Raw genomic sequence first — 12023 nt, 5'->3', positions numbered from 1 at the left:
ATCACGCCATCGCCGGCATGAGAGTCACTATTTGATTTAGGAGGAGGAGGGATTGAAAACTCTGGTCTAGGGGCGTCTGGTATTTTGTCATAGAGTGTGCCGGACTGAGTATATACTAAGTCCAAATATTGTGCACGAGCAATAACCTGCTCTTCTGTTATGACTCCCCCCTTTGCCACATCTTCCGTTATGGCCGGAAGTAATGACTTTATAAACCACTCAGCTAAAAGCTGATCAGGAACGTATGTTTTAACCATTCTTCGTCGACGTTGCCACTCATGTATATGATCTGATATATGAGTTGCGGTTGTCTGTTTGAAGTTAGTCAATATCTCTGTTCCCGTTTCATACCTTATCGGTAATTGAAAGTGGGTTAAAAATGTCGTGGCAAGGGAGCTAAAATTGTCGAACGAAGCTCTTGGCAATTCTATATACCATTTCGCCGCTGGACCTGTCAATGTCCTCTGAAAGAGGCGAAGCCTTATCGAATCATCATTTAAAGTGTTCGACGAACACCATAAATGAAATGTCATCACATGATTCGACGGGTCTTCACCTGGATTTCCATTGAATTTAGGAATGTCGGATGGGAGTTTGTGTGGGATCACTGGCCACCATGGGGCGTAAGCAATTGGATCATTGGTTAACCGATGTAAATCAGGCAACTCTAAAGTCGCCACGAATGGTAACTGTTGATTCAAGTTAGGGGAAGCGTATCCAGGGTATGATGGAATCGCCTGAACAGTTGGTCTTTGCATACCAGCATAATGGAGTTGATGTTGGTATGACTGATACGGTTGATGGACTTGACCACTATAAAGTGGTTGATTTTGACCATTTTGGATATATGGTTGTCTAGTATTCGCAAAGATTTGCTATTCAGAACCTTGGTACACTTGTTGGAATTGTGGCTGTTGGTATTGCACTATCCACGGTTGCGATACCATGGGTTGTTGTGCTATACTAACCATTGGACCAAGATGTGGGGTGATTGTACCTGATTGTACTTGTGTCACCCCACCAGTAGGCAATTGTGGTTGGGTCGCAGGGTCAAGGGGCTGTTGCATGAGAACCTGAGAAATCTGAGGTTGACATACAACAGGCATCGTTTGAACTTGCGACACGGTTACAATAGCCGGTGTAGTTGGGATGTTCGTCACAGGTACACACTGTTGCATAGAATATACAACTCTTGGTGGCTGGGATAGCATAGGTACCCAACTACTCGTTGCAATTCCACCATAACTTGAATAAGGTTGAGAACTCCCGTATGGGTACCCTCCCGGAGGGGGTAATGAAAGGGCGTACTGCCCCCCATACGGTGGTAATCCAGAACTCAAGGAAATTGATTGTCCTGGAGGACTGGATGACCTAAATTGATTCCCAAAAGGGTCAATTTGTTGAGTCTCACCATAAGAGTTACCAGACATTGCTCCGGAACAAACAGGAACAGACCATACTGCCGAGATAGTCCCTTGGTGGACTCCTTCTAGCGACTGAGAGCTAGTTGGGACAGATGGTATGCCGGCGAACATTGTTGGATTTGCAGCAGGTAATTCTGCCGTCACCGTGTCATTTGACACAGTCCTAGATGTCGACGGTTGTTCAGACATTTTGAGTCTATCCAATTGATTGCCTAGTGATTCTACAGGAACTTCCACTGGTGATGGACAAACTTCTATTGTAGCAGGAAATAGAGTGACCCCTACTCCAAAATGAGTTGGAGTGGATACTTTCGGTTCCTCTATAATTTCCTCTATTGCAATCAGACCAAGTGGAAGAGGAAGACCGTCAGGTCCGTAATAGATTTCCGGTGCCGAAGAAGGGGTTGTATCAACAGCGACAGATGTTTGGGGAACAAAACTCTCTGGACCAGTTACAGATGGAACTGGTTCAGTTATACAATTATTTGCCCCCAGACTAGGATGAGTATTACTGTCCTTCTGCGGCGGTTGAACTTCTTCTATAGAGGCAGGGTTTCCGGAAATGTTTGGAGTAACCAGAATCTCAGATGTTGTTGGAACACTTGTTCTAACTTTTAAAGGAGATTTTGAACTGGTTCGACGAGCTCGCTTTGTCCGGACTGTTTTCGATTCCGGAGACAAAGACGGTTGACTCGCAAGCCTCCGAGAACGACGGATATTCAATTGACTTTCTTCCACGATTGCGGATTACTCGATCAACTAAAATATAAAGGGGAAAATTTGTGTTTTCGATTTGAATGAATTTTATTAGACGCTTTTAAACATAACTTTGCTTTTTCATGTTTTAAGAGTCGAGAAAAAGCTAAAGATGACTCTAGTCTCCTTCGATGTATTAACGAGCCCGAAGTGACAAATGCTCGGTTGGACCTTTTCAGTTATAGAGTTTGAAAAGGGCCAAAAGAAACTGCTCTGGAGATCTAGGCAGAGGGTGTGCCAAACCTTTCGCGAAACCACAGAATACGTTTTACGGTACGGGTGGTCGATCTTCGTGAATGCTGTGTTCACTGCATCGCGATCAGTAGGGCGGCCGACACGGCTTCCTAAGGATAAAGGATAAATTCCTATAGGGGTCTCCCAATATATACGCGACGGTACGTGGGAGAACAAGTCCGTATTAGTGCTATCGTCCCTCAGGAGGAATCACCCACCTTCGTAGAGATCGACAGTCAGTACGTTTAACGACGCCGGAACACGTCTCTAGCTTAGACCTCTATGTGTTTGCGTTATGTTTCAATGCATTGTTAGGTTCATTCAGTATATTTTAAGTTGATCTTTTTAAAGTTTGCCTTTCAAGGTTCACCACGAGATGTATATGAAAAATTCCTAAATGCAGCCTAAGATGAGAAGCAAGCTTTTTCAAATCTTTTTGACTGATGAAAATCTTAACTACTGAGGGAGAAGAAAGGCAAATCTTTTCACACAGTTCATACAGCACAAACTAATGCACTTTCTCCTAAATCATCATGCAAACTTTTCAAATGCAAAATGCACAATGCAAGTATTTCTTTTCCCTTTCTTAATGTTGATGCACTACAGAAAGAAAGCTGTTATATAATTTTGATTTCAATTTCAAGCGAAAACAAACAAGCTTGTCCAAAATCAAAAGACACCTTAAGATTTACTTGTTTAATCACTGGAAATACATGAAATCAAACCATAATGACGAAAGTAAAAAGACTAATCAGCTATGGACAGCAAACAAGCTAACTCTTTAGACCAGCAAAATGCCTAACACAGGTTCAGATCTAAGAGGCCAAAGCAAGACTAGTTCACTTTCGTTATGGGAAATTGTAAATGATGTAAGAAATACAAAAGAACAAGTACAATTTCGTTATATAACAGAGGCGAAATGATGGCAAGTAAGGTTGGTTTCAGAACAGGTACAAGACTGGTAACTGGCTGCAAAATCTATAGTGAAAAGAGGCAAGAAAAAGGGAGGAAACCCCAAATGCACAAGGCAAAATTGGGCCAACGCAGGTGCTGCACAGCCAGTCTGGCTCTCAGCGTAGGTAGCCCCTTCAGGACCTGCGTTGCAAAGCAGGTAGCCTATGTACTACCTGCTTTGGAAAACGAAAGTTGCGTTTTCTCAGTTTCCGGGTCACAATTTTCTCAAAAATTCACAGTTTTTGCTCAAATCAGAAGCTATCAGTCAAGCACACACTAAGGGATGACAAGGAAGATGAAAAGCTATCACTAAGAGCTTACAAGGATCCTCGTAGATCAGCTCTTCAAATCATGAACATGCTCAGAAATGAGCTAGAGTAGCTGCCCTCTACTTCGCTTTTGATATAGTCAAAAGCTTTTCGATTTGGTACTCTTTTGTTCAAGAAATGAATAGCAAAATACTACAAACAATCAAACAGATACGATCCCCAGTGGAGTCGCCAGTTTGTTGTAGGGAAAAGTATCTGACTCGGATGACCCTATCCCACTCTAAGGGTGATAGTACCTCAGCAACAACTGTAAAGAAAACTACTTAAGGTTTACTTCTTTATGAAAGCAAGAGAGAATGAAGAAATGCACTAACCGTTGCCTTGCGCTTAATGTCTAATCCAAACTCTTCTCTTTGCTGCTTGCTCCCAACTCCTTGCTCTTTTGCTGGCCCAGCTACAATGAGATCCTGCAAAATAACAAAGAAGGAAACTACAAGAAGCATGCAATCATAACGGATTCAAGGATTAGCATAAATCAAATATGCAATTATCACAATACATCATTGAAACAAGTGCATATAGAAGAACCTCAATAGCTTTTATTAATGGAAGAAGTAAAGTTCTGAGAGTGTTACAACCATTGAAGGCCCCAATCCAGCAACACCTCCCAGCAGAAAGAATTTCTCCTCTTCACCTCCTTCAAGCAATCACCCAATAGTTCTATAGTGAAACCAACAGCATATCATTACTTTGCACAAAATTCCAGCCTCCTGAGCTCATAGGAGAGAGCTCAATATATAGATGAATTGAGAAAGGATGAGTCAGCTTGCAACTGATGTGTAGCTGCCTTGTGTCCTCTCTCTCTTCAGTTGATCTTCAGTTCTTGAGTCCACTTGGAGAACCTTGCTTCCACTTGGAGAAACAGAGCCTCTGACTCATCACAAGGCGAAATCCCTGATCCAAGTGTCATTTTTGGAAGATTCCAGAGCAATGACTTAGTGTGCCACTTGTCCCATCTCGCTCAGCGCAGGTGGCCTTTGTTCTACCTGCTTTGCAACGCAGGTACACCATGGAGGAGTTGAGTTTCAGCGCAGAAGCCTAGTGGAGCACCTGCTTTGATTTCAGGATTGCTTTTTTTTGAGTGTTTTCAGGTGGAGAACTGATCTGAGAGCTGTTGGTTTGCTGACCTTGTTCCTCTAGGGGTAGGAACATCATGTTTAGGGACTTTGGATCCCTTGGATTATTGACAATTCATGGCTGATGCTGCCAGGCACAAAATTGTCTATAACACATGATCTCCTTCTGTACTTCCTCCATAATGCCAAAAATGCATGATATGCTCCCCCTGAACCTGTGCCATTCAATCTTTGACCAATCCGCAACCCAGCACATGTACGCATATACTTCAGATGAACCTTGCGTACAACCAACAATCAGTTTAGATTCAACAACAAGATGATGCATCAACAACACCCAGCTTTTGCCTGAGGTATTCAAAGGTCTCCCTAGGCAATGGTTTGGTGAGTATATCAGCAACCTGTTCCTTAGAAGGAACATACTCCAACTTGACCTTTTGTTCAAGCACTTGTTCCTGGAGAAAGTGATACTTGATTGGTATGTGCTTGGTTTTTGAATGCATGACTGGGTTCTTTGAAATGTTGATTGCACTTGTATTATCACATAAGATGGAGATGGGTGGTGTACAAGTGATTTGAAAATCCTGCAAGGTCTGTATCATCCAAAGGAGTTGAGTGCAGCAAGATGCAGTAGCAACATATTCTGCTTTAGCTGTAGACAAGGCAATCGAACTCTGTTTCTTTCTGAACCAAGATACTAATCTGGAACCCATAAAGAATGCACCACCACTTGTGCTCTTCCTGTCATCCACGCTTCCGGCCCAATCTGCATCAGTATAAGCATGAAGTGTGAGATCTGTATCTCTAGGATACCATAAGCCATAATTTTGAGTCCCTTGAAGATATTTGAAGATTCTCTTTACTGACTGAAGATGGATTTCCTTTGGATTTTCTTGAAATCTTCCAACTATTCCCACTGCATGCATGATGTCTGGTCGGGTACCTGTCAAATAAAGCAGACTTCCAATCATAGATCTGTAGGTTGGTTGATGTACTACTGTTGATTCATCATTTTCACTGAGGTTACATCTTGTGACCATGGGTGTACATACTGGTTTTGCATCTTCCATGCCATATTTCTTCAAAATCTGCTTGAGATACTTGGTTTGAGACAAGAAGATCCCTCCTTCCTTTTGTTGGATTTGCAGGCCAAGAAAATATGTCAATTCTCCAAGCAAGGACATTTCAAATTCTTTCTGCATCACCAAGGCAAAGCTTTGACTCATAGATTCTTCATTGCTGCCAAAGATAATGTCATCTACATACACAACAAGTATTAGCAATTTGTCATTTCCAATTTTTATATAAAGATTGTTATCTGTTGATCCTTTTGAAAAACCTTGTTGATGAAGATATTTGTCCAAAGGATAGTACCATGCCCTTGGAGCTTGTTTAAGACCATAGAGAGCCTTTTTCAGTCTGCATACAAGATTTGGATCATTTCCAAGAATGAAACCATCTGACTGCTCAATGTATACTTCTTCTTCTAAGTCTCCATTCAGAAAGGCTGATTTCACATCCATTTGAAATACTTTGAACTTTTGAAAGCTTGAGAGAGCAAGGAACATTCGGATGGCCTCAAGTGTTGCAACAGGAGCAAAAGTTTCCTCAAAATCTATTCCTTCTTGCCGTGCATACCCTTTACAAACAAGTCTTGATTTGTTTCTAATTACTTCCCCATTTTCATTCAACTTATTTTTGAAGACCCATTTTGTCCCTATAACATTCTTATCCTTTGGTCTAGGAACCAACTCCCAAGTGTTGTTCTTTTCGATCTGCTCAAGTTCTTCATCCATTGCTTTGACCCAACATTCATCTCTGCATGCCTCTTTTAAATTTTGTGGTTCAGTGGAGGAGAGTAATGCCAAATAGCTTGAAGCTTCTGCAATTGTTCTTCTTGTTTGTACACCTGCTTCTTTCTGCCCCAAAATTTGAGATTCTGGATGATTCTTCTGAGCATACCGGGATGAAGTCTTCTCTTCTATCCTTATCTGTTCCTCTGGTGCTTCTTGAGGTTCTTCTTCTTCATCATTCTGTCTTTGAGGGTAGTCTTCATCTTCTTCGATATTTTCATGATTTACTTGCCTAGGAATGTATCCCTTTTCATCAACCACTACATCAATGCTGTCAACAATTCTTCCAAGTCTTTTATTGTAGCACTTATATGCTTTGTTGTGTGGAGAATAACCAAGAAGAATGCCTTCATCTACTCTACGTTCAAGTTTGCCAAGTTGCTCATCAATATTCTTAATATAGCATTTGCTCCCAAAGATTTTGAAGTGCTTTACCGAAGGAGTCTCACCATACCATAGCTCATGAGGAGTTTGAGTGCTGTTCACTCGGACATTTGTTTTGTTGAGAATAACAACCGTAGCATATGCGGCTTCACCCCCGAAAGTTGCAGGAGTTCCAGACTCATCCAGCATAGCATGAGCCATTTGTTGGACTGTTCTGTTCATCCTTTCCACCACTCCATTTTGCTAAGGAGTTCTAGCTGTAGAGAATTCTCTTCTTATCCCATGTTCTTCACAAAAATCGAAAAATTCATTTGAGGTAAACTCCCCACCTTTGTCAGACCTGAGGCACTTAATTTTGTAACCTGATTGATTTTCAACCAAGGCTTTGAAGGATTTGAATTTCTCGAATGCTTCATCTTTGTGCTTCATAAGTCCTAACCAAACAAAATTGGAGAAATCGTCAATGAATAATATCAAGTATTCTTCTCCTCGAGGTGTCCTTTTCCTAAATGGACCACATACATCTGTATGGACTAGCTCAAGAGGCATGCTAGCTGATCCTTCCTTCTCTGGAAAGTTAGTTCTGGTTTTCTTTCCAAACTGACATGATTTCCATATGGTGTTGTCTGGAATTTTGATATCTAGAAGACCACGAACTGCCTGATATTTGCATGCTTTCCTTATTTTTGAAAAACTTAGATGCCCCAATCTCTGGTGCCATAACCAGTGTTCATCATCCTTGTTCAAATAGCATTGTTGTTGTCCTTCTTCAAATATGTATAGATTATTTGGAGTTCTTCTACCTTTGATCATTGTTTCACCTGTATCAAGATCACGAACACGACATCCATTTGATCTAAATATCACCTCAGTTCCTTGATCACACATCTGGCTGACACTTAGAAGATTATGCTTCAGTCCATCAACATACAAAACATTTCCAGCTTTGACCTTTTCTTTTAACTGAGAAGTGCCTTTTCCTTTTATAGCTGCAGGAGTATCATTTCCAAAAGAGACTTTCTTTCCCTTTTCTAAAGCAGAATATGATTCAAGTTTTTCTTTGTCACATGTCATATGTTTCGAACATCCACTGTCAATGTACCATAGATTTTCTTGTCCTTCTGCATAAAATGCTATCCCACATCTTTCTGTTTGTGGTTCCTTTATTCTCCATGTTCTGGTGCTTGAGGCTTGTTCCTTTGTCTACTGAAACCTGCTCCTGCATTCAGAATCTTCATGACCAAAGTTATTGCAAATAGAACATTCAACTTCATTTTCAAGAGCCGAAAAGTTGTTATAGGTCCTTTTTGTAATCCTGATCATACTTCTTTGTTTTTGAGCTTCTCTAGTCATGATTGTTTTATATGCAACACATTGAGCTGCTTTGTGACCAAAGTTATGGCAAGAGAAACATTGCCCATTGAAGAAACTTCTGCGATTATCAAATCTACCGGCCAAATGATTGTAATTTCTATTGTCATCCATTCTTGAAGCAAATTGAGAAGATTTTACCTGTGGCTAGTTGTAGCTTTTGTTCATCCTTAAGACAAATTGCCCCTGGTTTACTTGATAGTCTTTGTTCATTCTTGATGTAATTCGTCCCTACTTTACCTGGTGATCTCCATTGTGCTTTTGTTCATTCCTTCTTGCTGCATCAAGATAACTCTTTGAGGTGGATGCTTGAGATGTTTCTCCATTATACCCCAGACCTGTCTTGTTTAGTGGAGAACGTTGTACATTGATGATATCATCCAGAGTTTCAGATCCTTTGACAAACTTAAGATTAATAGCCTTTGTTTTCTCAATTTCTTTTCTAAGGCCAACAATTTTACATTCTAAGTTTTCAAGATATTTTTCTTTTTCATCAATTTGAAATTGTAGAGTATCAATGATCATATTCTTTTCTTCTATACATGTCTTAAGTCTAGAAATCTCTTCATAAAAACTATCCATGTAATCATCATCTTCAAATGCCATTAAAAGTTTATAGTCATTACCTCGTTCATCTTCATCACTATTTGATAGACCATCACTGTCTTCATGAGTGTAGTAGCTTTTCTTATTTGCATTATGTTTCTTGTTCCATCTGGCAGGTTCCTTTCCTTTGTCAATCTTATCCTTATGAGGACATTTGGCAACATAATGACCTACTCTTCCACAAGAAAAACATTTAAAAGGTAGCTTACCTCTCAACCTTCCAATACCCCGTTGAAGATTTCTGACAAAATTTGATTCTTCTTCTTCTTCTGGCACGTGACTTGATTCATAGTAGTCTCCTTTGCCTGAAGCCTTAAAAGCATCTTCTCTCCTGTCTAATGGACCTCCTTTTCTCATTTCATAAGCAGTTAGAATTCCGTGTAGCTGAGACATAGTAAGAGTTCATAGATTTTCCTTTTCTTCTATTGCAGACACTTTAGATTCAAACATGGGGGACAATGATCTTAGGACTTTTTCAACCACAACAACCTCTTTTATTTCTTCACCCAAGTTTTTCATACAATTAACAATCTGATCTACCCAAAGGAAATAGTTAGCCACACTTTCATCATTATACATTCTGATATTCTCATACTGAATCCTGAGGGTTTGAAGTTTTGCACAGTTTACCTGTTCATCTCCTTCGTAGCTCAAAACAATCTTGTCCCATATTTATTTTGCGGATTTATATTGCATAACCTTCACGAATTCAGATTGAGATAGACATCTTAGAAGAGTATTAACCGCCTTTGCATTTGTTTCATATTTCTTCCTCTCAGCTAAATCTGTAGGAGTAGCTGATGGAAAAGTATACCCTGTTTCTATAATGTCCCATACTTCTGTACCCAAAGATTGAAGATAGGCAATAACTCTTACCTTCCAATATACGAAGTTTGTTCCATCAAAAATCGGTGACCTGATTAATGCTTCCCTCTCGTAGTTGCTCATGATGTTAGATCTTCCTTCAAGCGATCAAGCTTCTTCAGAAGGACCTGCTCTGATACCAATTGTTGGAAATAATACTGAGAGGGGGGGGGGGGTGAATCAGTATTATCAAATTCTTTTCAATCTACCTTCCTTATTTATACTTTGAATAATTCTTCAAATATTGATCATTACTTTGTATGTCAGTATCATAAAATAATGAGCAGGAACAAGAAAAGCAAATAGTCACACAAAAGAACACCAGATATAAGGTGGAAACCCAATGTGGGTGAAAACCACCTGCTGCAATATGTCTCTATCTTCTTTCAATTAGAAACTCCTTTTACAATGATTTTGTACTGGTGCAGTCCTTTACCAGTACGCAGGCTACAACCTGCAGAGAGCTACAACCCTCTCTCGTTCTCCAGCTTCTCCTGGAAGGGAGCTACAACCCCCTTAGCTCTTGTACTAGCCAAGATACTAGTACGTAGGTGCTGGCCTACTGAAGGCTACAACCTTCTCCTTTTTCCAGGGACCACGTTTCATAAATTTTCAGACTGGATCCATGAACATCAATCCATCATCAAGTATATCTGCATCAAACAATCTCCTTTTCCCAATTAGCACTGAATCAAGTAAACACTTCTCTGACAGCTGTAACCAGAACACAGTAACAGTAACCACACACCAAATTTTGAACCCAGAATACTGCAACAATAGACAGAGGCAGCTAGATCATAATTTAAAGATATACGCTACTTCAACAACCTGGAAACTGCATGCAGATCTATAAAGGATAATTCCTTCTTTCAAATATTCAGACACTAATTAACCCAGATTGTCAGATTTATAGATCAATCATGCACCTCATATAACAGATCAAAATCATGCAAAGATAGTATTATTCAAGCATAAAGATTATGACCCATCAATAGAACTTATCCTTGTTTATGCGCTAAGGTTCCTCCTTCATTCAGATCTAGATCTGCACCATAACCCAATCACAAATATTTCAGATCTAGCGCTTATTAGATATTCAATTCATTCGATGATACTTTGCCAAATGGTCTCCTTCCTCTTTTATAGTCTTAGGCCTTCCACAATACCACGGTCCAAAACCATAGGATCAAAAAACTGTTGGACTAATACCATGAACCAACCATGAAAGTGCATGAGATCAACACTTTTGGATGCAATACCACGAGCCAAAACCATAGGATAAAAAACTATAGGACTAATACCATGAACCAACCATGAAAGTGCGTGAGATCAACACTTTTGGATGTAATAGCACGGACCAAAACCATAGGATCAAAAACTGTCGGACTAATACCATGAGCCAACCATGAAAGTGCGTGAACTTTTCTCTACATGAAATAAAATTTTCTCTGCATCAAAGTGCGTGAACTTTTCTCTACATGGGATAAACTTTTCTCTGCATAAAAGTGTGTGAACTTTTCTCTACATGGAATAAACTTTTCTCTGCATAAAAGTGCGTGAACATTTCTCTACATGAAATAAACTCTTCTCTGCATAAAAGTGCATGAACTTTTATCTACATGAAATAAACTTTTATCTTCATGAAAGAAACTTTTATCTTCATGAAAGTGCGTGAACTTTGCTGCACTATAATTTATCATATGAGATGAGTGGGTTGCCATCAAGTACAACATATGTATCATAATGCCAACATTCAATACATTTGTGTTCTTCAACTTCAATTTTGAGACCTTGAACTTGTTCTTCAAGAGTATTGGAACAGATCTTCTCAGCCTTGAGCTCTTTTATAAGCTTGATTTCCTCCTTAGAAAATTCTTCTATGGTCAACCCTTCCTCATCATACTTAGAAGGATCTGAATTTTCAATAAAATCTTGACCTAATTTCTTTGTTGAATAGAGATTATGAATGTTTTCCCAAAGAGCTTTAGCTGTTGAACATTGACCAACTTTTGTTTTCACAAAATTTGGAAAAACATTCAAAATTACATTCATGGCCTTTGAATTGTACCTTTTAGCTTCATCAGTAGATGTGTCTCTAGAAACATTTGATTCCCATACTCCACGTGCCTGCAAAGATACTTCCATCCTCGATTACCATATCCAGTAATTAGC

This window comes from Pinus tabuliformis, chromosome 3_1 (genome assembly GCF_031772625.1).
Source record: "Pinus tabuliformis cultivar Carrire ecotype Pingquan chromosome 3_1, CPIR1, whole genome shotgun sequence".
Classification (NCBI taxonomy): Eukaryota; Viridiplantae; Streptophyta; class Pinopsida; order Pinales; family Pinaceae; genus Pinus; species Pinus tabuliformis.
The sequence above is the reverse complement of the archived record's forward strand: the minus strand, read 5'-3'. Positions refer to the sequence as shown.